Raw genomic sequence first — 24,441 nt, 5'->3', positions numbered from 1 at the left:
CATCTGCAATCATCTCCACAGGATTTCAGAAGGAAGCAAAGATAACACATCTATTCAATCCATCATGTTTAACAAAATTTTCTGATGTGATTTTTAAAAATGCTTTTAAAATATGCCTACAAAAACATTCACCTGTTTAAAGGGTACTGTATTAGATGAGTCTTGACAAATGCATATGGCTATGTAACCATCACTACAGTCAAGATATAGAACATATGCATCACTCCCAAAATGTTCCTGCATGGACCTTTGTAGCTGATGCCTGCCTCTACGCTGAATCCCTGGCAAGCACTGAACATTTATCTCCCTAGTTTTGCCTTTTCTAGGATGTCATATAAATTGAATTATGGTCATATAGGCACTAGTGTCTGGCTTCTTTCACTTAACATAATAATTTTGATTTTCATCCATTTATTTCATGTATCAGTAGTTCACCACTCTTTGCTGTTGAGTGAGATTCCATCGTATGGACAGACCACAGTTTGTTAATCCATCCATTAGAAGATGGATATTTGAGTTGTTTCCAGTCCTTGGCTACTATTAGTAAAGTTGCTGTGAACATATGTTTAAAGGTGTTTATGTGAACACATGTCTTTACTTCTCTTAGGTAAATATCTAAGAATGGAATTGCTGGGTCATGTAGTAAGTATATGTGTTAAAATGCATAAGAAACTTCCAATCTGTTTCAAAGTGGTTGTAAGAATTTTAATTCTTTTCAGCAATATATGAGTAATCCGGTTGCTCCACATTCTCACCAACAGCTGTTATTATCATTTTAAAAACTATTAGCTAGCATATGAGGTGTTAAATTATATTGTGGTTTTCAATTGCATTTCCCTGATGACTAACATTGTTGAGTATCTTTCATATTCAATATATGGAAGCCATGATTGAAAATTCAATACCACTCAAAATTGTTTTATAAATAAATAAACAAATCACTTAGGTATTGCTACAGGTTGAATTATGCTTTGCCCCTCTCATCCCAAAAAGATATGTTGGAATCTTAAACCTCATACCTCAGTGTACGGTCTTATTTAGAGATAGACTCTTTACCGGGGTAAAGTTAAAATATGGTTATTAGGGTAGGCTCTAATCCAATATGATGACACCATTATAAAACAGAGAAATTTGGACACAGAGACAGACGTGCACAGAGGGAAGGTGATGTGAGGAGACATAGGGAGAAGACAGCCATCTACAAGCCAAGGAGAGAGCCCTGGAACAGATTCTCCCTCACAGCTCTAGAAGAAACCAACCCTGCTGACATCTCGATTTCAGATTTCTAGCATCTAGAACTGTGAGAAAGTAAATTTCTGTTGTTTAAGCTATTCGGTTTGTAGTATTTTGTTACAGAAGCCATCACAAACTAATACAGATGCAAATCTAATATATGTGCAGGACTTGTATGCTGAAAACTACAAAATATTGCAAGAAATTAAAGATCTAAATAAGTGGAGAGACACACCATGGCATAACACTCAACATAGCAAAGGGTTGATTCACCGCCAAACTGATACACAGGTTTAATGAAATTCCTATTAAAATTCTAGCAAGATTTCTTTGTAGATACAGACAAGACTCCTCTAAAAGGTATACGGACAGGCAAATGAACTAGAATAGCTGAAACCATTTTGAAAGGGAAGAACAAAGTGAGAGGAATTGGTCTACCTGATTCTCAACTTATTATATAGCTACATTAATTGAGACTGTTTGATGCTGGTGGAAGAATAGACACAACGATCAATAGAACAGAAGAACGAACCCAAAAATAGACCCACACAAGTATGCCCAAGTGATTTTCAATGAAGTTACAAAAACAATTCAATGGAAGAAAAATAGCCTTTCCAGCAAATTGTGCTGGAGCAATTGGACATTCACAGGCAAGACAAAAACAAAAACAAAAACAACAAAAAAAGCTCAACCTAATTCTCAAACCTAATTTTTAAAAAATTAACTCAAAATGTAAAGAGACTTAAATGTAAAATATAAAACTAAAACATTTACAAGAAAACATAGTAAAAAATCCTGGGGATCTACGGCTAGACAAAATGTTCATGGAGTTGACACCAAAAGTGTGATCCTTAAAAGAAAATCTTGATAAATTGGACTTCATCATAATTAAAAATTTTTGCTCTGTGAAAGACTCTGTGAAGAGGATGAAAAAACAAGCTATAGACTGAGAGAAAAGATTTTCAAATCACATATTTGACAAAGAACTAGCATCTAGAATATAAAGAACTCTCAAAACTCAACCTTTAAAAAAACCAAACTGGTCAGGCATGGGGGCTCACGCCTGTAATCCCAACACTTTGGGAGACCGAGGCAGGTGGATCACCTGAGGTCAGGAGTTTGAGACCAGCCAGGCCAACGTGGTGAAAACCCATCTCTACTAAAAATGCAAAAAATTAGCCAGGCATGGTGGCACGTGCCTGTAATCCCAACCACTCAGGAGGCTAAGGCAGGAGAATCGCTTGAACCCTGGAGGTGAAGATTCCAGTGAGCCAAGATCGTGCCACTGCACTCCAGCCTGGGTGACAGAGTAAGACTCCATCTCGGAAAAAAAAAAAAATCAATATGCATTTATCATAAGATCCAGCAAATGCTCTTCTGGGCAAATGCTCACCTCAGAGAAATAAAATAAAAACTTACGTTTTCAAAAATACCTGTGTATCAATGTCCATCTTGCAATTGCCCAAACTGGAAACAGCCCAGATATGCTTTAACAGGTGGATGGTTAAACAAACTGTAGTACGCCATACGCTGGAATACTATTCAGCAATAAAAATTAAAAAGCTATTGATACATGCAACAACTTTCAGAAGATTATGCTTCTAATAAAAAAAACAGGCCAATCCCAAAAGTTTGCATACTGTATAATTCCATTTATATAACATTCCTGCAAAGACAAAATTATAGATATGGAGAACAGTGGTTGCCAGAGATTAAGGAAGGGGTGGGTGCCAGAGGGAAGAGGATGTGGAGGATTCTTGTAGCCAAGGAAATGGTCTGTATTTTGATGGTATCGATGTCAATATCCTGCTATGAAATAGTACAATAGTTTGGCAAGATCTACCAAGTTGGAGGAACTGGATGAAAGATAGAGGGTTCTTTCTGTATTATTTCTTACAAGTGCATGTGAATCTACAATTATCTCAAAATGTTTAATTTTGAGATGAAAGCAAAAAAAAAAGAAAAAAGAAAAAAGAAAGCCAAACTAAACAAAAATAACATTTCTAGATAACTCAGAAATGTTATAGTTTCTATAAATATTTTTAAAGAAAATCAGTGCTAAATTCAGTTCATCTCCTCCTTTGGATTCTCCTGTTCTAGAACAGGTGCTAGAGCCTCAGCTATAAACTTAGATAGACTGTGACTGAGTCACCTTCTAGTGAGTTAGGATGTCCACAGCAGAGTGCTGGGAGCTGTACCTGCCCGGCACCACCCCCGTGCTCAGTATGCTGCAGTCCAGGTGACAGGCATGCTCAAGGTCTACAATTAGAGAAGCAGGTGGATCTCCTTTGTCCTCAGGTCTGTCACTTTCTCCTCTCCGGCTCCCTCAGAAAGCCTTGGGGGTTAAGACACACCTGCCTACCTGTTAGGAAAACTGACAGTTTGTTTTCCATTTGGCTCTCAATTTTCTGTGAGTTGCACTAGCTTTAAGGAGAAGAAGCGTGAATTCGAATCAGCCTTACCTCTTGACTCCATTAGGAGATGCTGAGGTTGGAACAGCAGCATCTCTCAAGATGGGGCTGGGGTACTGGACTCCCACAAGGAGGCTGGAACAAAGGCACATGAGATTACTTATACCTGCATTCCTGACAGAGGCTGCTGGGACACCCAGAAATAATAATTTTCTTACCTGGTAAATGACACATTTGGGTGATATCTACGTCTTTTCCTCATGTTCTCCTTGGGAATAAAGGAACAAATGTGCAAGCTGATTGTCCAGAGTTTGTGGTAGGTAAGGGAGACAGAAATGAGGCTCAGAAGTGCACTGTGGGTCCTCTAATACCTGACTCAGCAGTGCAAAGACGACTCGAGGGACTCCATGGAGTTCCACTGGGCATTTCCTGTAAGGGGTTCTGGTTCCCCCTTCATTTTCACTGCACACACCTCTATCTGACATAGGGAGTTTGCTTCTGGGCCGCTGTTGCCTCCCACTTTCCCTCTGACAAGCCTGCTAAGGTCTCCAGTTCACTTGCCTGTCCTTGTGTCTGTACTAGGTGGCTTGGATCCTCAGATTGCCATGCCCCTTAGCTTATCTTGGCCTCTCTGCCATTGACTCCCAGTTGGAACCATCTCCTTGAGACCTTTGGCTTGGCATACCACAACTCTCTGCACCCCATGAGCTGAGTCCTGGGATCCTGGGCGCAGAGTGCCAGGACAGGACCTGAGCAGTAGCCACTTTTCTGGCAAGATGGCCTTCAAAATTTTTGGCTTTTCCCCAGCACGTCAGCATGCCTTTGTGATTCAGTTGAACTTTCCAGTTGCCTTAGTCTCAATGCAGCCTGCGGGGTAAGAAGGTGACTCTTGCCCTCTGTTAAGAGCGCTGCTGGCCATCTCCTCTGACCACAGCTAGCCTTCCTTCCTCCCTTCACTCTGAAGGCCCTGCTTCCTGAATTGTACAAGATCAGACACATTCACATCCCTCACCATTCCAGCTGCCTGCAAACTTTTTGATAACACTATCCCATCAGCAAAACAACTTTAATTATGCATCCCCAAGAAGTAAAGTGCTCTACTAACCTATACATTATAACAGTAAGAAAAATGAAAATTTAAAAAGGATGACACATTAGAAAGCAGAAATCCTAGTATGACCTTCTTTCACCTGAGCAACTCACTGTGTACTGAGACCCTGGCTCCAGCCTGCTAAAACCAGTGGTGAAGCAGACTAAGTCTTTTCAGAAGGGCATCAAGCATGTGCCACCTGGATTTTGGTGGATATTGACCATTACCCCGAGGAAAAACTTTTATGGTAAAAAGAGCCTGACTCCCACCTTCAGAATGTGTGAGCCTCACTCTCTTCAGTTGTAAAATCACTATCTGAATTCTATGCTTTGAAGGACACTTTCAGGTCTAATATTTATTAGGTGTCTACATATCCATCAGTGAAGACTTAAAGGCATTGGGCAAAGAAAAACAGTACCTGAGGAGAATTGTGAAATTTCAGAGTCTGAATACAAACAACCTTTTTTTTTTTTAAATGGATTCTCACTCTTCTGCCCGGGCTGGAGTACAGTGGCACGATCTTGGCTCGCTGCAACCTCTGCCTCCTGGGTTCAAGTGATTCTCCTGCCTCAGCCTTCCGAGTAGCTGGGATCACAGGCACCCACCACCACACCCAACTAATTTTTGTAATTTTAGTAGAGATGGGGTTTCACCATGTTGGCCAGGCTGGTCTCAAGCTCCTGACCTCAGGTGATCCGGCCACCTCGGCCTCCCAAAGTGCTGGGATTACAGGCATGAGCCAAATAACTTTTTACCAAGGAGGAACTTAAGAAACAAAGAGGACGGTGAGTTTACACAGGATTTTCCCAGCAGAGGCTGGGATCTCTGTGTGTGGTTGTACTGTTCCTTTCACAGACAGTAATGTTGATTTGGAAGAGGATGAGTGAATTTCATGTATTTTCTGGGAACTCATTACACAAAAGCAAGGACCTCTTCTGTTATAATTTTAAAAATCTTTGCTACTTTGATTAGCACCTACAATATCTTGTTATCCTATGAATTTCTTTTATTATCTGTGTGTTGAAAATTTTTTCATATTTTTTGTCATGTGTCTTTCCTCCTTATGAATCATCTGTTTATGTCCTTTGCCCAATCATACATTGGAGTCTTACAATTTGGGGGGTCATTTTTGGTGATTGAGATTTTATATAATGAGGATATTAAGATGTGCATGTAAGTGTGTGTGAGTGTGTGTGTGTGTGTTTGGTTAACCAATTGACTTGAGCTCTTACAAATTTTCAAGCTAAATAGCTATTCTATTTTGGTTCAGGGAAAAAGAAAATCAAACCAAGATAAGCTTTTAAATTCAACTTCCTTTCCAGAAGAAAGGGAAAGCAGGAATTGTGGAGCTGCTGAACAAGAGTAATTTTCATCCTCTCTTGGTTTGAATGAGCTTCTTTTTCCCTCATGAAATGGGAACTTCTTTTCTGTGTATCTGTACAGTTGTTATTATCGTTGTAATAATGAACTTCTATTGAGAAGCAACTGTGCACTAGAAGCTGAAGCACTTCAGATCGGGACAATAAGACCAATACAGTGGCTTGATTTAGACAGGGGCCCTCAATTCTGTTTAGAAATACATTTCAATCATTTTAATGAAAAGGGCGACAGCAGCCGTGCTGTGTTCAGAGACTCAACGTGATACCGCCTGCAAGCCCTATTGTCTTTCGCGGATTAAACTGGGCTGGTTGAGAATTACATTTCTGCACCCATGGTTCCGCCGTGGTGAACACCGGGAGTAAGCAAGCTCTTATTCAGGTTCCAAGCAAGCCACAGCCAGCATGTCAGAAAGCAAGATTCAAGTCAGGGTCCCCTTGGCTTCAACTGGCTCTATCGGATCAAACAACTCCAGCGGGGACAGAGGCAGCAGGAAAGAGCTTCCTCAATAAGGAAATTGAAGAGCAGGGGGAAGGAAAAAATAACCTGAAACTCAGATGGGCAAGATTAGGGGTGGGGAGTGAGAGCTAGAGATCATGTGTCAGCACCCAGAGCGGAGGAGAAAGAATTCTGATTTCAGTCCACGCCACCCCAGACTGCAGCATTGAGCACCCAGGGCTGGCGTTCATCTCAACCCCCTCATTTTCTCTGTTGAGGAAACAACCCTGGAGAGGTCAGGTGACCTGCTTAGCATCATGCCACGCGTGTGGGAGAGAAGGGGCATGAACCCATGTCCCCCGATAACCCACGCTGCCTCTCCAATATCACATTATTTTCCTTGCACTGTTTCCTTTTTGAGTTCTTGCTGTGGTTTGAAATGACAGCGTCAAGCTTCAGGGACAACAGGACCTGCTGAGTCCACGGAAGGGTCTCTGCTTATTGATTGAATGGTGGTGTCATCCTGTGCTTTCGAGCAAAGCTTTTAGAACCAGAGAGATCCAGGCTCACTTTTCAGCTCAGCTCCGTATCAGCTGGACAGTCATGGGAAATTCACTTGTCATCTCTGGGTCTCAGTTTCCTTTTCTGTAAAATGGGGACAATGAGAATTGTATTGACCTCTGGGGGCTATTTCAAGGAGTAAACAAAAGAATGCACAGAAAGTCTCTGTTCAGAAAAGAAGATGAAAGCCCAAAGAAGATTAAGTAACCTTGTCCAAAGTAACTCGTTCTTTAAGATGTGGACAGAACTCAAAAATCAGTCCATGGGTGCTGGGAAAGTCAGTGCTCTTTTGTTCTCTTTTATTACCTCTTGGATATGATGGTTCATGTGTTAAGGGCCCAGTGAATGTCATTCACTTAGAATTCAATATGTGTGAATTATTTGAAAAAACTGGAGTAGCCCCGAGTATATAAAAACTACCATAACCTAATGTCTATAGTAAAATATTACAAGGTCAGAGCTACAGTGAACCCTGTCAAGTCTGAAAAGACTTTAAATAAATCTTATTGACAAAAGACACTGTGGAAAGCTGGAAGAAGGTATTTGTAATGAGGACACAGAAGTGTCCTAAGGACTGAAGTAATTGGAAACATGGTATCAGAAGATCTGCCCCTTTGTGCTGTGTGGTCTAGACACACCGCTCTACCTGTTTGTGCCCGTTTCCTTGTTTGTACAGTGAAGGGTTAGGTCTTGGAAATGGCTGAGATCTCACCAGATTTAAAGTCACCAAATCAAACCTAGAATTCAACCTAGAAAGATTACAGGCCCAAAAGTTTGTGAAATTATTGAGAAGGATCCCTTGACTCCAGGTTGAATTTAGAGAGAGAAATTTGCTAGCTGGCACGTGGAGTAGGAAAGGATCTCCTAGAAGTCACTACATCAGGAATCCCACAGCAACTACAACCACTGTTCATTGACATTATGTCTTCAATAGTAGGTGAATTTGCTGCTACAACCAAGTATTTTCTTTGCAACTGGCATATCCCTAATAATCTCCTTCCAGAGTTGTGCTCAGTAGCAGCCATTTCAGAAAGGAAATCAACATTTCCATTGTTCCTGTTGCAATATTGAATTCCAGGGAAGGTAGTTTTTGACATTTAAAGGGAAGAGCGCCCCCTAGTGGAAATATAATCCAATCAGATAGCCAAGACTACCATTAAAAGCTGATGGGTAACGTTCATGTTTGGAGATCTGCCCTACAGTCCCCTTCCAGAAGTGATTTATGCCACCAAGAAAGTGCACATCAGGCTTAAGCGTCTACCAAGAAAATGTACATTGTTATAAACAAAAAGAAGTTAGATTCTTTTTTTTTGTTTTGTTTTTTAGGAGTCTCGCTGTGTCACCAGGCTAGAGTGCAGTGGCCCAATCTCGGCTCACTGCAACCTCCGACTCTCTGGTTCAAGCGATTCTCCTGCCTCAGCCTCCCGAGTAGCTGGGATTACAGGTATGCACCACCACATCCAGCTAATTTTTGTATTTTTAGTAGAGACGGGGTTTCACCATGTTGGCTAGGATGGTCTCGATCTCCTGACCTCGTGATCCGCCTACCTCGGCCTCCTAAAATGCTGGGATAATAGGTGTGAGTCACAGCACCCAGCCTAGATTCGCATTTTTGGGTTATGATGAAGAGACAAGAGACAGAGCGAGAAAAGGATTAAGAAAATTAGGAACAGACAAGAGAAGTGGCATGAAAAGGAGGAGACAGAGGATAGAGCAGAAACAGGAAGAATGACATGAAAATACGGATTTCTTCTTGGTATTTTTCTTCCTTCATGTTAGATGAAGGGAAATAGCTTATTCTAGAATAATTCCCTCTAGAGACCCTGTTTTTAAATGGAATACCTTGTAGTACATTAGACAGGCAACAACTCTATTCTTGGCAATGAAACAAACCACCGCAACTCAACACCTGATTGGACAGAGAGCAGGCACCTCTCACTCTTGTTCATGTGCTTGAGGCCTTTCAAAAGGGAAAAAAATGTGTGTGATGCCAAATGAGAGCTTCAGTGAATGAATGCCACAGCAACTACGGCCACCACTGTTAAATTGACATTATGTGAGTTGAGCAGGAGATGGGGAGGCATTGATGAATTACAGACATACAGATTCAGGCACTTTCTGAAGTTTCGTTCTAAGTGACATCTGTCTGTGTCCACGGAGACCATTCCTCCCATCCAGGTGCAGCATGGGGACCCGCCATGACTTCGGGGGTGGATGAATTAAGAGTTTTCCATTTTAACAGTTATGTCTTTATAGTCATATGTGTTAGAGAAACTAAAACTCACCTATCAAACCTATGATTTTAAGAATTCTATTTTTAACATGAGACTGAGTAGGTTTTTCTTTAAGTGAGCAATTTTAAAGACAATATTAAATAAATAAGAAAGTACATGGAAAGGGAAGAGAGGGGGCAGAAGTTATGAGAGAGCACTGAATATCACCAAAGCTCAGAAAACACTTCAGGAAGTGAGCAGACGTCATTCAAGGGTTATCTTTCTATCATCCTCTCCCCTCTCTTGAGACTGGTCCTTCTTGCATTCATTTTATCTATTGTGCTTCTCTAGTTTGCCCTGCTCCTGTCTTCACCGAACACATTCCTACTGCTCTGAATCAATGACAGTGTCAATGGGCAGGACAGTCCTTCTGTGGTCCCATTCAGCCTTGGCTCCAAATTCACAATCTAGCAAAGAAGAGGTGTCTAGACTGCCACCAGCATCGTATAGTGAAGGAATGGCCTCTAAATCAGCCATTTTCCCAGGACCTTTCCGCCCTCTCCACCAGCACTCCCCGCTCCTCCTTACCCCAGCGAGAACAGCAGTGTACAGTGACATGTGTCAAGGGTTCCAGCCATGGGAAAGGTGGAATCCTGTCCAAGGAGAGACAGTAGCTGAAATCTTGCAATGCTGAAGCTTCTTTTTCTCAGATGGATTCCCCAAGAAGACTGCTATCTACACCCTTGTTAGTCAGAGAAGGAAAGAGTTACATTGAGAAATTCTCTGAGCTCCAGTGAGAAACTCCTTTCTTCCCAGTGACCTCAGGTTACAGGACCCTGCCTGTGTAGGCTTGGGCTTGTCCTTCAGGGCTCATTTTAATGGAGTGAAAAAGCATTCCTTAGTCAATGACATGACCTAGGAGTTCTTGTGTCATTTTCCCTTCAAATTGCCATTGCAGGAATGCAACGTGATACCTAATTTACAGTATCGTGTAATCACCGAGAGCCCCCTCTGTGCAGCTGCCCTTCCCACCATCCATGTTTGACAGGCCACCACTCTTCCACTCTGATGTCAAGGTGAGCCTCTGATAAGAGGGTGTGTTACTCTGTTTGTGTTGCTATAAAGGAATACCTCAGACTGGGTAATTATACAGAAAAGAGGTTTATTTGGCTCACAGGTCTGCAGGATGTACAGGGAGCATAGTGTCAGTATCTGCTTCTGGGGAGGTCCTCAGGACACTTCCAATCACAGCAGAGGGGGAGTCAGCAGTCACATAGCAAGACCAGGAGTAGGAGCAAGAGAGAGACGGGGGAGGTGCCAGGCTTTTTTAAACAACAGCTCACTAGTGAACTCATAGAGTGAGAACTCATTCATTATGATGAGGACAGGGCACCAAGCCATTCATGAGGGATCCACCTCCATGACTTCCCAGTAAGCCCATCTCCAACATTGGGTGTCACATTTCAACGTAAGATTTGGAGGGGACAAAACATCCAAATCATATCAGAGGGCCAATCAAATCCCAGAACACTGAAAAGAACAGCAACCCCTGATCCCCACTGGGCATGAAGAGTAGCGAGATTGCCAGTCCTACTTTCCCACCAAGACTCAAAACTGAAGACAGCTTAGCCTATTTTGGATGCTATTGACTGATACTAATGATTTCACTCCTGTCTACACCCAGAGTTTGGGGGCATAAATGCAATGTGGTACTATAAATGTTTTAGTCTGTGCCAATTCCTATGGTATAAATACTGTCATCACAGCTAATTTCAATCTACAAACATGATGTCAATTGACTCACAAAATTCCTGAAAATTTAACAAGCAGCTCTTGCAAGTTTAAGTCTGCTGCAGCATAGCACTTACATGTATATTCTATAGAGTTCTTTAGCAGGACATGGTACTGTGTGGTTGGGGATGCCAGTGCTAGCATCTCCGACGTATTCCTTCATCTTCACCTTCATCCTTACTTTTCCTTCCACTTTTCCTCAGTTATTAAAAACTCCTCACGTCCTCTCTTCTTCTCTACTGGCTCTCATTTTGTATGGACATTCAGGCCATGGGGAAACTGAGATGATGCATTTCCATTTTACTACGTCACTCATTCTGTGACAGCTGAAATTCGGGCAGAGCTGAAAACAAGCAAGTTAGACATAAAAGATTCCACAGTTGCTACAGATACTGTTCAAATATAATACATAATTGGGCACTAATAATTAGAGATCTGAAGTTGAATAACACACAGTCTTGCCTTTTAAGGCTCACAGATGAATGAGAAGATGCAAATAATGTCTCCATGGCAGACATTAGCGATTGATTCCAGAATTCACATACCACTGTTTTTTCTTTCTCAATACAGTGATCCCTACTGATTAATCACAGTTGGCACTGAAAATGGAATGTATTTACCATCCCTGGCCTATGTGTATCAAAGCACTAAGTGCAGGAGAGAAGGGACAGGAAAGATGTAAAAGGCAGAAAGGTGCCAATGGAGGGTGCCATAGACAAGTCTCACTGCAATTTGTACCTAATGCTGGCCCTGTCTGTAGACTTACCTCTAGGTGCATGTCATCTCAAAGTCGCCATGAAACACTACATTTTTGTCCCTAGGATTGTCCGTGGCAAGAATCAATGGGAGGGCACAGGCATGCCTATGTCTGTGGCTGTGGGAACAATGGAAGGGGCTGAGCTTATTGCTCTGGAAGGCTGCTATTTGTGATTAGAAGGGATCATAAGAATGATGGAAGCCAAGCTGTGCTTTCAGAGAGGGGTCCAAGTGTGGAGTGCCAGCCATGATCCACTTCTTCCAAAGGCAAGTGGCTGCTGCTCTGGGGGTGGGAGGGGAGCTTAAGAAGGAGACTCACACTGCCCCTGTATGTAATCTGGTTCCTTTCCACATTGTCAGGGGCCTGGGTGATCCCTGATATTTTATCTTCAAATGTGATCTGGGGTCTATAGTTGGACACATAGATGAGATGAGTTTTTTTTAATGGAAGAGAAGGGAACTTTTTTTTATATTTTGAGACAGAGTCTTGCTCTGTTGTCCAGGTTGGAGCGCAGTGGCACGATCTTGGCTCACTACAGCCTCTGCCTCCCAAGTTCAAGTGATTCTCCTGCCTCAGCCTCCTGAGTAGCCGGGATTACAGGCATGCACCACCACACCCAGCTAATTTTTGTGTGTTTTTAGTGTAGACACCAGGTTGGCCAGGCTGATCTCAAATTCCTGACCTCAAATGATCCGCCCACCTCGGCCTCCCAAAGTGCTGGGATGACAGGTGTGAGCCTCTCAGCCTGGACGGGAACTGATTTTTAATACATACTCTATCATGAGCACCCATTCTAACCCCAATACTAAGCCTCGGTGAGGGGGGATGGTGTCCTGGAGCAAATAGGCAATAACAGCAGGGTTACAGGCACTGCCTTGTCCTGGGGTTGGTGTCTTTGCTGTTGTCCACTGAGTTCCTAGACTCTGGAAGCTTCTTGTCTCAGATCTAATGTCTCTAGGATCTAATGGTTCCCTGAGCCTCCTGACACCCATACCTCTGACCTAGAGTAACGTAACCTTGCCACACCTTAGTTTACATTTGTGTGGCTCTTTACAAGGCTTTGTATTCTTTTTAAAGAACCTTTTGAAAGGATCTTAGTGAGAAGCAGCCAATGGAAGGGATCTTTGACGGTGAAATCCAGGCACTGTAGTCCCACCCGATACTTCCCCCATAGCACTGCCTTAACTACTCCTTTGCTAAAAGACTGATCTTGTCCACACATTGATTTGTAGAAAGCAAAGCTCAACATGAAATGAACAAGCTGAAAGTGCTGGGCCAAACAGGGTCCTGAGCCCTTAACCCCTGGGGAGGACTGCAGTGAAGTTCAGAGGATAACATCACTTGCTCCACGTGCTTTTTCTAGGTTCTGATCAAAAGGGAACAGACCGACAGCCTCGATACTTTGCTGGTAGAGTCATCACTCAATCACAGCATCCCCAGGGAATAGGAGAGGCATAGGATCTAACCCTTGCTATTTTTATTTTTGGAGACACAAATGAGGCAGTCGGTTCTGGAGGAAGTCACGAAATAAGCTCTGAATCAGATGGTATTTCACCCACCATCGGAGGCAGGATGACTTGTGCTATCACCTACCAAATCAAAGAGCTCTCCACACTTGCTAAATGGGACATGAAATGGCCTTGTGCAGTTCCAGCACAGAAAAGGCAAGGACTGGGGTACCAGCCAGGCTGCAGGCAGAGGCCCTCCCTCCTTGGGGCCTCAGCTTTCTGGAAGGGAGGGTGGGAGTGTGGAGTGTGGGAGGAGAGAGAGAGATCCCATGTCTGCCACTGCCCAAAAGAGCCAAGGTCTTGGTGCCGGCAGGAAAGACAGTGAAAGTGAGATGTTTTCCACTCAAAGTTAGAGCTAGAAGCGGGAGTAGGAGTAGTAGAGGGTGCAGAAGACTTTTTTTTTTTTTTTTTTTTAAAGAAAGAGTCTTACTCTGTTGCCCAGGCTGGAGTGGAATGCAGTGGCACAGTCTTGGCTCACTGCAACCTTTGCCTCCCGGGTTCAAGCGATTCCCCTGCCTCAGTCTCCCTAATAGCTGGGACTACAGGCGCCCACCACCAAGCCAGGCTAATTTTTGTATTTTTACTAGAGACGGGGTTTTGCCATGTTGGCCAGACTGGTTTTGAACTCCTGACCTTAAATGATCCAGAGGGCATCTCTATGAACCAGAGCCACCAGTGTCAGCTTTCACTCCCGGCACCCCCCGTGCTCCCTAGGACTCTCCCTTTCCTGTCTCCTCATGTCCAATTCCAGATTCTCCTCCCAGCTCTTCCTCTAACTCCCTGCGACCTGGGCAAGTAATTTTTCAGTATTACCACATTAGAAACAAGGAGAATGGGTTTGACCTCTCTATATCCCAAATAGCTATAAGCTCCTTTGGGGTGCTGGTTGTGTCTTATACCAGTGGTCCCCAACCTTTTTGGCCCCAGGGACCAGTTTCATGGAAGACAATTTTTCTATGGACTGGTGGGGAGTGGGGGGGGTGGTTTCTGGGTGATTCAAGCCCACTGCATTTATTGTGCATTTTATTTCTATTATTATTACATTGTAATATATAATGAAATAATTATGCAACTCACCATAATGTAGAATCAATGAGAACCCTGAGCTTGTTTTCCTGAAACTAGCTGGACCCATCTGGGGCATCTGGGGGTGACGGGAGACAGTGACAGATCATCAGGCCTTAGATTCTCATAAGAAATGTGCAACCTAGATCCCTCGCATGCACAATTCACGATAGGGTTCGTGCTTCTATGAGAATCTAATGCCGCTGCTGATCTGACAGGAGGCAAAGCTCTAGCAGTAATGCGAGTGATGGGGAGGAGCCGAAAACACAGATGAAGGTTTCCTGGCTTGCCTGCCGTTCACCTCCTGCTCTGTGGCTTGGTCCTGGTCCCCAGCCCAGGGGTTGGGGACCCCTGTCTTATGACACTTTATTTCCCAGAGCATCCAGAGCTGTACTTGGAACATACAACATACTTGAGCATGACCTTTTGATGTGATCTGCTCACACAGGATTCACTCCCAGCTAACACAGACCTTTCCTTCCTCTTAAAGATTCCCGAGGAATTTTATCATGAACCAGGTGTTTGGGCCATTAAAAAAAAATTATGACAGCTATTTTGATTGAACACACCACAGAGAGAGTGTTCAGTGCTATTTTGGAAGGAACCTATTTCATTACTGCAAAATTCTTATTTTAATTCTTGGATGGCCGTTAAAATGGAACCCCTTTCCATGTGAAACGGTTACCCTGCATCTTGTGAAGCCTCCCCAGAAACTGGGACCTTATTTCCTCTAAAGGCAGTCCATCGGTTCTTCCAGCTTTTATGCCACTAAAAATTTCTACTTTACCAAATGCTGAAATCTATTTGTATAGCATACTTCCATTGGTACTCTACTCCTTCGGATATTTATGAGAAATAAATAAAGTTATAGGTGAATATTTTATATTATAGGACATATAGGTTATATTTGGTTTAGTTTTGTTTACCTCAATAATCTAAACTTATTTCCTTATAATAAACATTTATTTAGATTGAGGAAAAAAATAATACGAGTCCTAACAAACCCCTCTCGCCACTTCCACTCCAGCCTTCCAAGGACAGCACCACTTTGGCTGGTTGGATATGCAGGGACCCTCTGTGGCTACAGAGAGGAAGGACATGTTCCCTTCCTTTGCTCTTGGCCTCCTGAGGGTCGGCTGTAACCTAGCAAACTTTCAACTTGGGGATTAATGGTAAGTGTCCCTCAGGATGTGGGTGTCATGAGGGCTCCAGGACTGAAGTCTCTGGGGATGGTGCTTTGGCTGAAAAGACCAGCCGTGTTTCCAGGGGTAGGACAGGATCCTTCCAGCATGATCAGAAACTTACTGGGCACCCTTAGAGCTGGGAGGGCTGACAGTAAGATGAGCCAGGCCAGGCAAGATTATAGATACTTCTACCATCTCTGTTGTGGATGCCCAAGGAGACTGAGTACAAACTGATACTTAATTTTTTATTCAAATCTTTTCATTGATAAAATGAGATAACAGGCTTCTCTGTCTATGGAGTAGCCATTCTTTTGTTCCTTTACTTTCTTAATAAACTTGCTTTCACTTTGAAAAAAAAATGAGATAATCACAACCCATTACCTTGTGATTCCTTAAATGTCTGAGGAAATTAATGTCAGGATCTGAAGCTGCTCTAAGAAGAAAGGCTGAATTATGATTAGAATTCTGGATCCTCAAAGAGGCTGTGAAGAGACATTGTGTGAGCCTGTGAACTAACTGCCTATAGATAATGAGAACTGATGAGCAGTTCATAGTTTAAGTTTTTACTGTGTGCCAGGCACTGCTCTAAGCACCTCACATGAATAAGGACACTGTGTCCTCAAAACAACTCTTTCAGGTAGGTACTATTATTATCTCTACTCTACAGCAAGGAAACCAAAGCGCAGAGTTTAAGACTTCACCCACAATGCCACCTAGAAAGTGAGAGTCTGGCCAGGGGTGGTGGCTCACACTTGTAATCCCAACACTTTGGGAGGCTAAGGCAGGAGTTCAAGACCAGCCTGGGCAACACAGCAATATCCTGTCTCCAAAACAACAACAAAAAAATGGGTGTGGTGGCATGAACCTGTAGTCTCAGCTACTCAAGAGGCTGAGGCAGGAGGATCCCTTGGGCCCAGCTGCATTGAGCTATGGTCACACCACTGTACTCCAGTCTGGGTGACAGCAAGATCCTGTCTCCAAATAAAATAAAATAAAATAAAACTGTATTAGTCCATTTTCATATTGCTATAAAGAAATACCTGAGACTGAGTAATTTATAAAGAAACGAGGTTTAATTGGCTCCTGATTCTGCAGGCTGTACAAGAAGCATGGCAGCATCTGCTTCTGGGGAGGCCTCAGGAAACTTATAGTGATGGCGGAAACTTACAGAGAAGAGCCAGCACTTCACATGGTTGGAGCAGGAGGAAGAGAGAGAATGGGGAGGTACCACACACTTTTAAAGGACCAGATCTCACAATAACTCAGTCACTCACCATCACGAGAACAATGGGATGGTGCTAACCCATTGTTAACTCCGCCCCCATGATCTAATCACCTCCCACCAGGCACCACCTCCAACACTGGCAATTACAGTTCGATATGAGATTTGGTGGGGACACAGATGCAAACCATATCAAAAAGAAAAGAAAGTGAGAGCCAGAGAGTCAGCCCTGCTCCTCACCCCACCACAACCCTGGCAGGTGGTTTTGCGGAACATTCTTGTGGGCTCGCAGCGAAGTGTGTTTATGAACCTGCATACAAATAGGTATGTTCACATTGACATTGATCATTTTATCTTTTTTTAGTCTGGTTTCTCCTCTGCTACTGATCCTCCACAAGTATAGGGATTGAAATAGCAAGGACAGATCAGGGGAACTGACTGAAGAGTGACCTGTATTGCTCATGGGAGCTGCAAGCTGAAAAGGTGCTAAAGAATGTCCCAGACAGCAAGCAAGCAAGGCAGTGCTTAAAGTGGTGCTGGCTTAAAAATAATAACCTCCCAACTAACAATCTGATGTGAATCCTAATAGCCTCTCTTTGGGCTCCCACCGGCCCACGATCTTGGAGACACAGAGCAAAATCATTGTCTGCAGCCAACTCTCTTAACTACATCTGCCTGGAAGGCAACCAGCGCCTCACCTCTTGCCCCAGATGTCTGCATCTAGAGGTTCACACAACCTAGACCCAGTTAGAGCCCAGGCAAAGGCTTCAGCCTTTTCCTGTGATAGAACAGAAGGATGCAGAGACCAAACCATAATGTGTGAAACGTAAGGACCTAGCAAATCACAGAATGGAGTCCCCTCTTTTTATAGGGGATAGCACTAAAGCCAGAGAGCTTAAGTCATTTGTTTCATATCACACAGCTAGTGCCTTATCCATCTTTGTTTCCCTGAAGTCAAGCATAGGAGGTATCTGGTAAATGTTTAATTAGTTATCTGCATGAATTTTGGGAGGCTACTGAACCTCTCTGGTTTCAGTTCTATTGACCACAAAATATGAAAAATCATCCCTGCTCTATAAGTTCCACAGAATTATTGTGAGATGAGGATCCAATAAGATTTATCCTCTGCGCCTCACCTTCCCTCCAGATATAATCACTGGCAGGCAAGAAAAGTGACATATTATCTTTTCTCTTTTCCCTTCTCCTCTGTCTTCTAGATTTGAGAGCAAAGTATCGTGATGTCCTAGCCAAGATCGTACACTGAAGCAGGAGAGGATATTGACTTAGACTTGGGTAGGAAACCAGAGAGGAAAACAATTGAGAGACTTGATGGGGTTTTGTCTTTGATATCTTTTTTATCAAAATGAACTATATTTTGTTCCTACCACAAGGAGAAGAAGTGAGTGTATTGAGACACCCTGGAGATAACCTGGATCAATCACTTCATTTTAGAGATAAGGACCTGAAAGGAAAAGAAAACCTGCCCCAGGTCGCACAGCTGGTTCCCACCAAGCCTCCCGATTCCCACTCCTCTCCTGAAACATTAGCCTTTACGCACAGCTTCCAGAAGGGAGGGTATTATTCTCGGCAAGGCTCGAAACTAAAGCAGTTGGTATCTATAGCCAAGGTATGCTTGGTCTTATCTGGGCAGCTGACTCACTTCTGGACTCAGCCCCCTCCCTGACTACTTAACTGCACATTCTTGCATTAAAAAAAAAGTACCATATTTATTATCATATTCGTGCATATCCTAAGCATCTCACATGTGTAAAACTCTGCTACTGCATTCGCTACCCCCTCTATCTTGTGTTTTCTTATATTTTTGCGATCCCGTCAATTGCTGTTTTTTGTTGGTTTGTTTTGTTTTTACATTTCAACTTTTATTTTAGATTCAGTGAGTAGATGTGCAGATTTGTTACGTTGGAATATTGTGTGATGCTGCAGTTTGGAGTATGGATCCTGTCACCCTGGCAGTGAGCACAGTACCCGTGAGGTAGTTTTGTAACCCACTTTCCTTTCCCTTCTCCTTCTGGTAGTCCCGTCTATTGTTTCCACAGTTATGTCCATGTATGCTCAATGCGTAACTCCCACTTGTAAGTGAGAACATACGGTGTTTGGTTTTCTATTCCTGTGTTAATTTGCTTAGGATTATGGCCTCTAGCTGCACCCATGTTGCTGCAAAGGACATGATTTCATTCCTTCCATTTCTTTAAAGGGGATGGCTTAGGGTTCTGAGGGGTATCCTCATTACAAATCCAGCCTCCTTGACTCTGGAGCCTCCCTTGACTCTTGCAACAAGTCTGGTTGAACAAGTCTTAATGCTCTATCACATTGATGTCTGTGATACTCCACTCTCCCCTTTTCACAGACAGTGGCCTCTCTGACCACTCTTCCCCTGGGGTTACTCCTCCCTCCTAGCCTGGATATGGGCAGAGAATCCCATGGTCTCAGCAGTAATCTTTAGGCAGAAGGCCCCTTTACTTTAGCTCAAGCCCCACCCTCTCTTCTTTGCTCTAAATATGTTTCTACATTCATGCCCCTTCACCAGCCCCTCCTCAAACCCAACAGTGCAGATGAATGAGGGCCTCCCCACCCTGACAATCCTTCCTTGACTTCACATCTCCACCCTGCCTGACCTACAAACCTTCCATTCACCATCACTCCTTTCTCTACCCTGACCCCCAGCTCCAAGTTCTTCCTGTAGGTCCTACACTTGCCACGCTTCTCAGTGTATCCCATTCTCTCTGTTCTTATACTGCCATAATCTTATCTCTGGCAGCAGAGCCATAATCTCCGAGCATCCAGACATCTTCCCCTTCAACTCATTCTGCATTCTTTTCTCAGAGTTGTCTTCCTAAAGCCTGGATATGATCTTGCACCTCTATGGCTCAGAAACCATTGATGGCACGATGTTGGTTATCAAAGTCATTCCAAATTCCTGAGCCTGGCATTGCAGATGCTTATATGTCCTCATCCCATTCTTGTAAGTTTCCAGAACACTCACCATGTGCCATGTCAGGTACTGTGCCAGGTGCTTTTGCATTATGACATGTGTGCAACTTTGAAGTCATCAGTGGAAATGGTGACAGATATGGGTGTCTTTTAATATTTTCAACCTTCAGCAAATGAACTCAGAATTGAGTGATTTTTTCTAAGTTCCATATTTAAAAGAAACATTCAATGATAAGGAAACATCAATTGATTATGGGAATTATTAATAACCAACATTTTTGAGCACTTACTGTGTCCCAGTCAGTGGATTAAGCATTTACATACATTGGCTTATTTAAATGTCACAAGAAACTGATGAGTCATTATTATGGTTCATTTACAAAAGACGAAACTGAAGATTAAAGAGGTTAAGTGACTTGCCTGATATCAGAGACCAGGAAGCAGTGAAGCTCACCAGGAACCCAGGTGTGTCTGATTTCCAGGTCCTTGCACTTCGTTGTTCTACTCTGCTGCCTTGGTAACAACAGGTTGCAAGAAGTGTCAGGGAGTGCCTCCCTCCTTCTCCCTCCCCCTCCCCTCCCCCGCCCCACTTATGACTTCATGCTCCTGGTTGCATGACAGCACGGGATCTAGAAAGCACATACCTTAAGTATAATGTGTGAGATTCTATTGGAAATTCCACATTTCGGGTCAGGCATGGTGGCTCACACCTGTAATCCCAGCACTTTGAGAGGCCGAGGCAGGTGGATCACCTGAGGTGCGGAGTTCGAGGCCAGCCTGACCAATATGGTGAAAACCCATCTCTACTAAAAAAATACAAAAATTAGCCAGGCATGGTGGTACATGCTTGTAGTCCCAGCTACTTGGGAGGCCGAGTCAGGGAAATTGCTTGAACCGGGGAGGCAGAGGTTGCAGTGAGCTGAGATCACGCCACTGCACTCCAACCTGGGCAACAGAGCGAGAGTCCGTCTCAAAAGAACTAAATAAACAAAATGAAATTACAAATTTTAAGTGGGGGAAATAAGGAGATCAACAGGTACAAACTTTCAGTTATAAGATGAATACGTTCTGGAGATCTAATGTATAGTATGGTGACTATAGTTAATAATAGTGCATTGTATGCTTGAAATTTGCTAAGAGAGTAGATCTTAAGTGTTCTCACTGCAAAGAAAAAATTTAAGGGTAACTGTGAGATTAATATTAATTAACTTGATTATGGTAAGAATTCCACTATACATACATATATACACACATATATATAATCATTACACTGTATATGTTAGACACATACAATTTTTGTTTGTCAATCATACCTCAATGAAGCTAGAAAAAAATTCAAAATTTTCTTTTGATAGTATTCATGGAATAATGGAAGACATTACAATTCTCATGACAAGACAATGTCAACATCCAGCATTTTGATGTACTTGTGTTGGCTGGGATTCAAATCTCATCTGAAGCAATGGTAATAGCCTCTGTTGGAATGTCCCATCCCAGATCACGAAGCACTTTCCCACACTGTCTCCCTGAATTCTCACCAAGACCCTGAAAAGTGCTACTAGCCTCATCATTAAAAATAAATAAACTTATTAAAAATATACTGAGGTCATAGAATTAAAGATACTTGCCTAAAGTCACATTATCTGTAACTGGTCAATTTTTTAACTGCTCAATGTTGCTTCTTTTATTTTTTTTTTTGAGATGGAGTCTTGCTGTGTCGCCCAGGCTGGAGTACAGTGGCACAATCTCTACTCACTGCAAGCTCCACCTCTTGAGTTCACGCCATTTTCCTGCCTCAGCCTCCCGAGTACCTGGGACTACTGGTGCCTGCCACCACGCCCGGATAATTTTTTGTATTTTTAGTAGAGGTGGGGTTTCAGAGTGTTAGCCAGGATGGTCTCGATCTCCTGACCTTATGATCTACCTGCCTCAGACTCCCAAAGTGCTGGGATTACAGGCATAAGCCACCGTGCCCGGTCCCCATATTGCCCTTTAATAACACCACTTCTTGGATACAAGTTATTCTCAGACAGATCTCATTTTACAGAGCTTTTCACAGTATGGGTAACAGTTACTGGACTAGAACCACATAAAATGATCACTGCGCAGGATCATTCATCGCAGAGCATTCGCTGAATCCCAAAGTCTTCCCAGGAGATAGAATAGCTCTGCTGAGGCACTTCGGCCTGAAAGGATTTGCTGTAATGTGATTTCACCTGAATGTTTAGCCATGGCTGCAAATTCCGCTTCAAAGAAAGGGCCTCTCTTTACAAGTGACTGTTGTGGCTGTTTCTCTGCAGCTGGCATTCCAGAGCAAACCAGGGATTAGAGGAGTTTCTCTTTGGACTTGGAGATAAAAAAGGCAGGCTAGGGACCCACACAGTCTACACCCCCTTCCCCAGCTGGTGATGCTTTTTCTAATTCTGATTCAATGTGCCCACCTGGTTGTCATTATACAGGGCCAGACTCACAGCCTGGGAGGACAGACCAGACTTCCCCAAAACTAAAACCACCCTGGGGCTGCAGCAGTCTTCGTTTGATGAGGACAAACCACAGACCCCATCAGGAAAGCTGGAGAGGGGATGGAGAAGGAGGCTAGCAGAGCCTCTGATCATACTCTCGGTGCCCATGGGCCACTGACAGACACCCTGTCCATCAAAACTGCTCACCCCAAGAAAATGATCAATGACAAGCAGCCCGTGGCGAGATCCTGCAATGGCAAAATGATTCCAGGTGCAAAAGGGCGATGTCTGTGCAGGCGGGGTCAGCTCACAGCACTCACAGGGTGAGGCACAGGATGGACGTGTGAAAGGATTCCCTGCCAACACACACGTACACACACAGTCCCTCTTCTGATGTCATGGTTACCAAGGCAACCCAACATGAGTCATATCTCAAGGTGGATTAGCAGAGCAGGAGAAAGGCTTTTGTTTGTTTGTGCAAAGCTCTTCCCCTTCTTTCCTCTTAATAGCTCTCTCTGATGGTGATAATAGCCAAGTACCTTTCATACCCTCAGAAATCCTAAAATTTGGGTGTTTAGCTTGTTTAATCTTAGAAAGCAATCAACTTTTTCTTGATATTAGATTGGGGCGGGAATCCAGGGCTCAGTGATAATGTTGCATTTGGCAGAGATCTGAAATGATTTCTAGAACTATGAGGGTGGTGACTTAGCAATCATATTCCTTCGGCGCCGAGGCCCACCCCTGAGAGGTGCCTGGCCTTCTCGGAGGAGCCGGCCCTCCTAGCCCCACTCTCCTGCATCTGAGCAAGCAGGCACAGACTAGGCCCTGGGGAGCAGTGTGCTTGCAGACTTTCTATTTTGAGCTCTGCTAGTGCTTCACAGCTCATTGGCTGTGCGTGCCAAACAGGAAGGTCCTCCCGGAAGGGCCACATACTGGAGGATTTCACCTAGAGCAGAAATAAATTAGCAGGGAGAAAGAGATGACTCGTCACGGGGACAAAGCACAATATCACAAAATAAGGCCCTTCCCCTGCCCTAAGGTTAGATTGAATGCTCTCCTCGGAGATGCTGCCTGGATCTCTCACGGACGCCTTGAGAGGTATCCTATAACTAATTTTGGGATGGGCCCTTTTCAACTGGAAATGCCAGGCAGTGATTACTGAATCTGTCTTGTGTCAGAAGCCTTATACCTAATAGGCATGACCACGGGTTCAAATCACCTCCTAGTAATTAATTAGTGGGCAAAAACAAGTGCTTTGAGCTCAAGAAAGGAAGAATGATGGTTTCTTGGGTGCCAGTAAAACCAACTTTAGGCCTCTCTCCTCCTTAGCTCAAGGTGCCCCTAGTTCTTCACTTCTGTTTTAATGGGAAGCCTGAGTTAGGTTTTATTAAAGTGGAATTACTTGACCCGGTAAAGTTCAACTGAAGGTAACTGTTATTCAATGTTTGCACAAAAGAAGCACTAACAACTCCATGTCAACTCACCTGTCCCCACCTACAATGCAAACAGCAGCTGTCAAGACTTTTCATCATCGACTGTTATGAAAAACCTAACACGGACCAGGAAAGTACTTCTTGAGCAAAACGACTCCTGGCATGGAATCTGTGGTCACCAGAGCTGTTAATAATAATAATAATAACAACAATAAAAAATAAGTGCTGGGGAGAGGACTAGGCTTTGTTTGAAAGAAAAATTTTTAGGCTGGGTGTGGTGGTTCACACCTATAATCCCAGCACTTCAAGAGGCCAAGGTGGGCAAATCATGAGGTCAAGAGATCGAGACCATCCTGGCTAACATGGTGAAACTCCATCTCTACTAAAAATACAAAAAAATTAGCCAGGCGTGGTGGCGGGCGCCTGTAGTTGCAGCTACTCGGGAGGCTGAGGTAGGAGAATGGCGTGAACCAGGGAGGCAGAGCTTGCAATGAGCTGAGATCACATCACTGTACTCTAGCCTGGGCGACAGAGCCAGACTCCGTCTCAAAAAAAAAAAAAAAAAAAAAAGAAAAAGAAAAAGAAAAAATTTTAAATAGTATTTACTTTCATACTCTTTTCTTTCTAACTTCCAAATAGGCCAGCAAATATTCCACTGGGCCCACGTGGAGCCGGGCTGCCTCCCAGGGTGCATGGCCATTCTTTTCCTGTTGCCTTTATCTCAATGAGTAGAGAAGGCAAAAG

At 43.5% G+C, this 24,441-nt stretch overlaps 1 long non-coding RNA gene across 6 annotated transcripts in view; it reads right to left on the bottom strand.

Moving 5' to 3' along the window:
• LOC139355881 (uncharacterized) overlaps positions 1-22,994 on the bottom strand; it is a 58,450-nt gene extending 35,456 nt beyond the window's left edge. The window contains exons 1-6 of one of the 6 annotated variants that reach the window (XR_011607134.1): positions 22,472-22,994; positions 20,447-20,781; positions 20,223-20,315; positions 10,499-11,457; positions 9,912-10,065; positions 6,304-7,194 (exon numbers count right to left, since the gene is read on the bottom strand). This is a non-coding gene — a long non-coding RNA (uncharacterized lncRNA). Of the gene's footprint in view, positions 1-6,303; positions 7,195-9,911; positions 10,066-10,498; positions 11,458-20,222; positions 20,316-20,446; positions 20,782-22,471 lie in introns of those variants that run through there. The other 5 variants (XR_011607130.1, XR_011607131.1, XR_011607132.1 and 2 more) reach the window with 5 other exon arrangements.
• Between the last annotated feature and the right edge of the window lie 1,447 nt (positions 22,995-24,441).

The sequence above is a fragment of the Macaca nemestrina genome, chromosome 8 (genome assembly GCF_043159975.1).
Source record: "Macaca nemestrina isolate mMacNem1 chromosome 8, mMacNem.hap1, whole genome shotgun sequence".
Taxonomy (NCBI): domain Eukaryota; kingdom Metazoa; phylum Chordata; class Mammalia; order Primates; family Cercopithecidae; genus Macaca; species Macaca nemestrina.
This window is presented reverse-complemented; position numbering and strand designations above follow the sequence as displayed.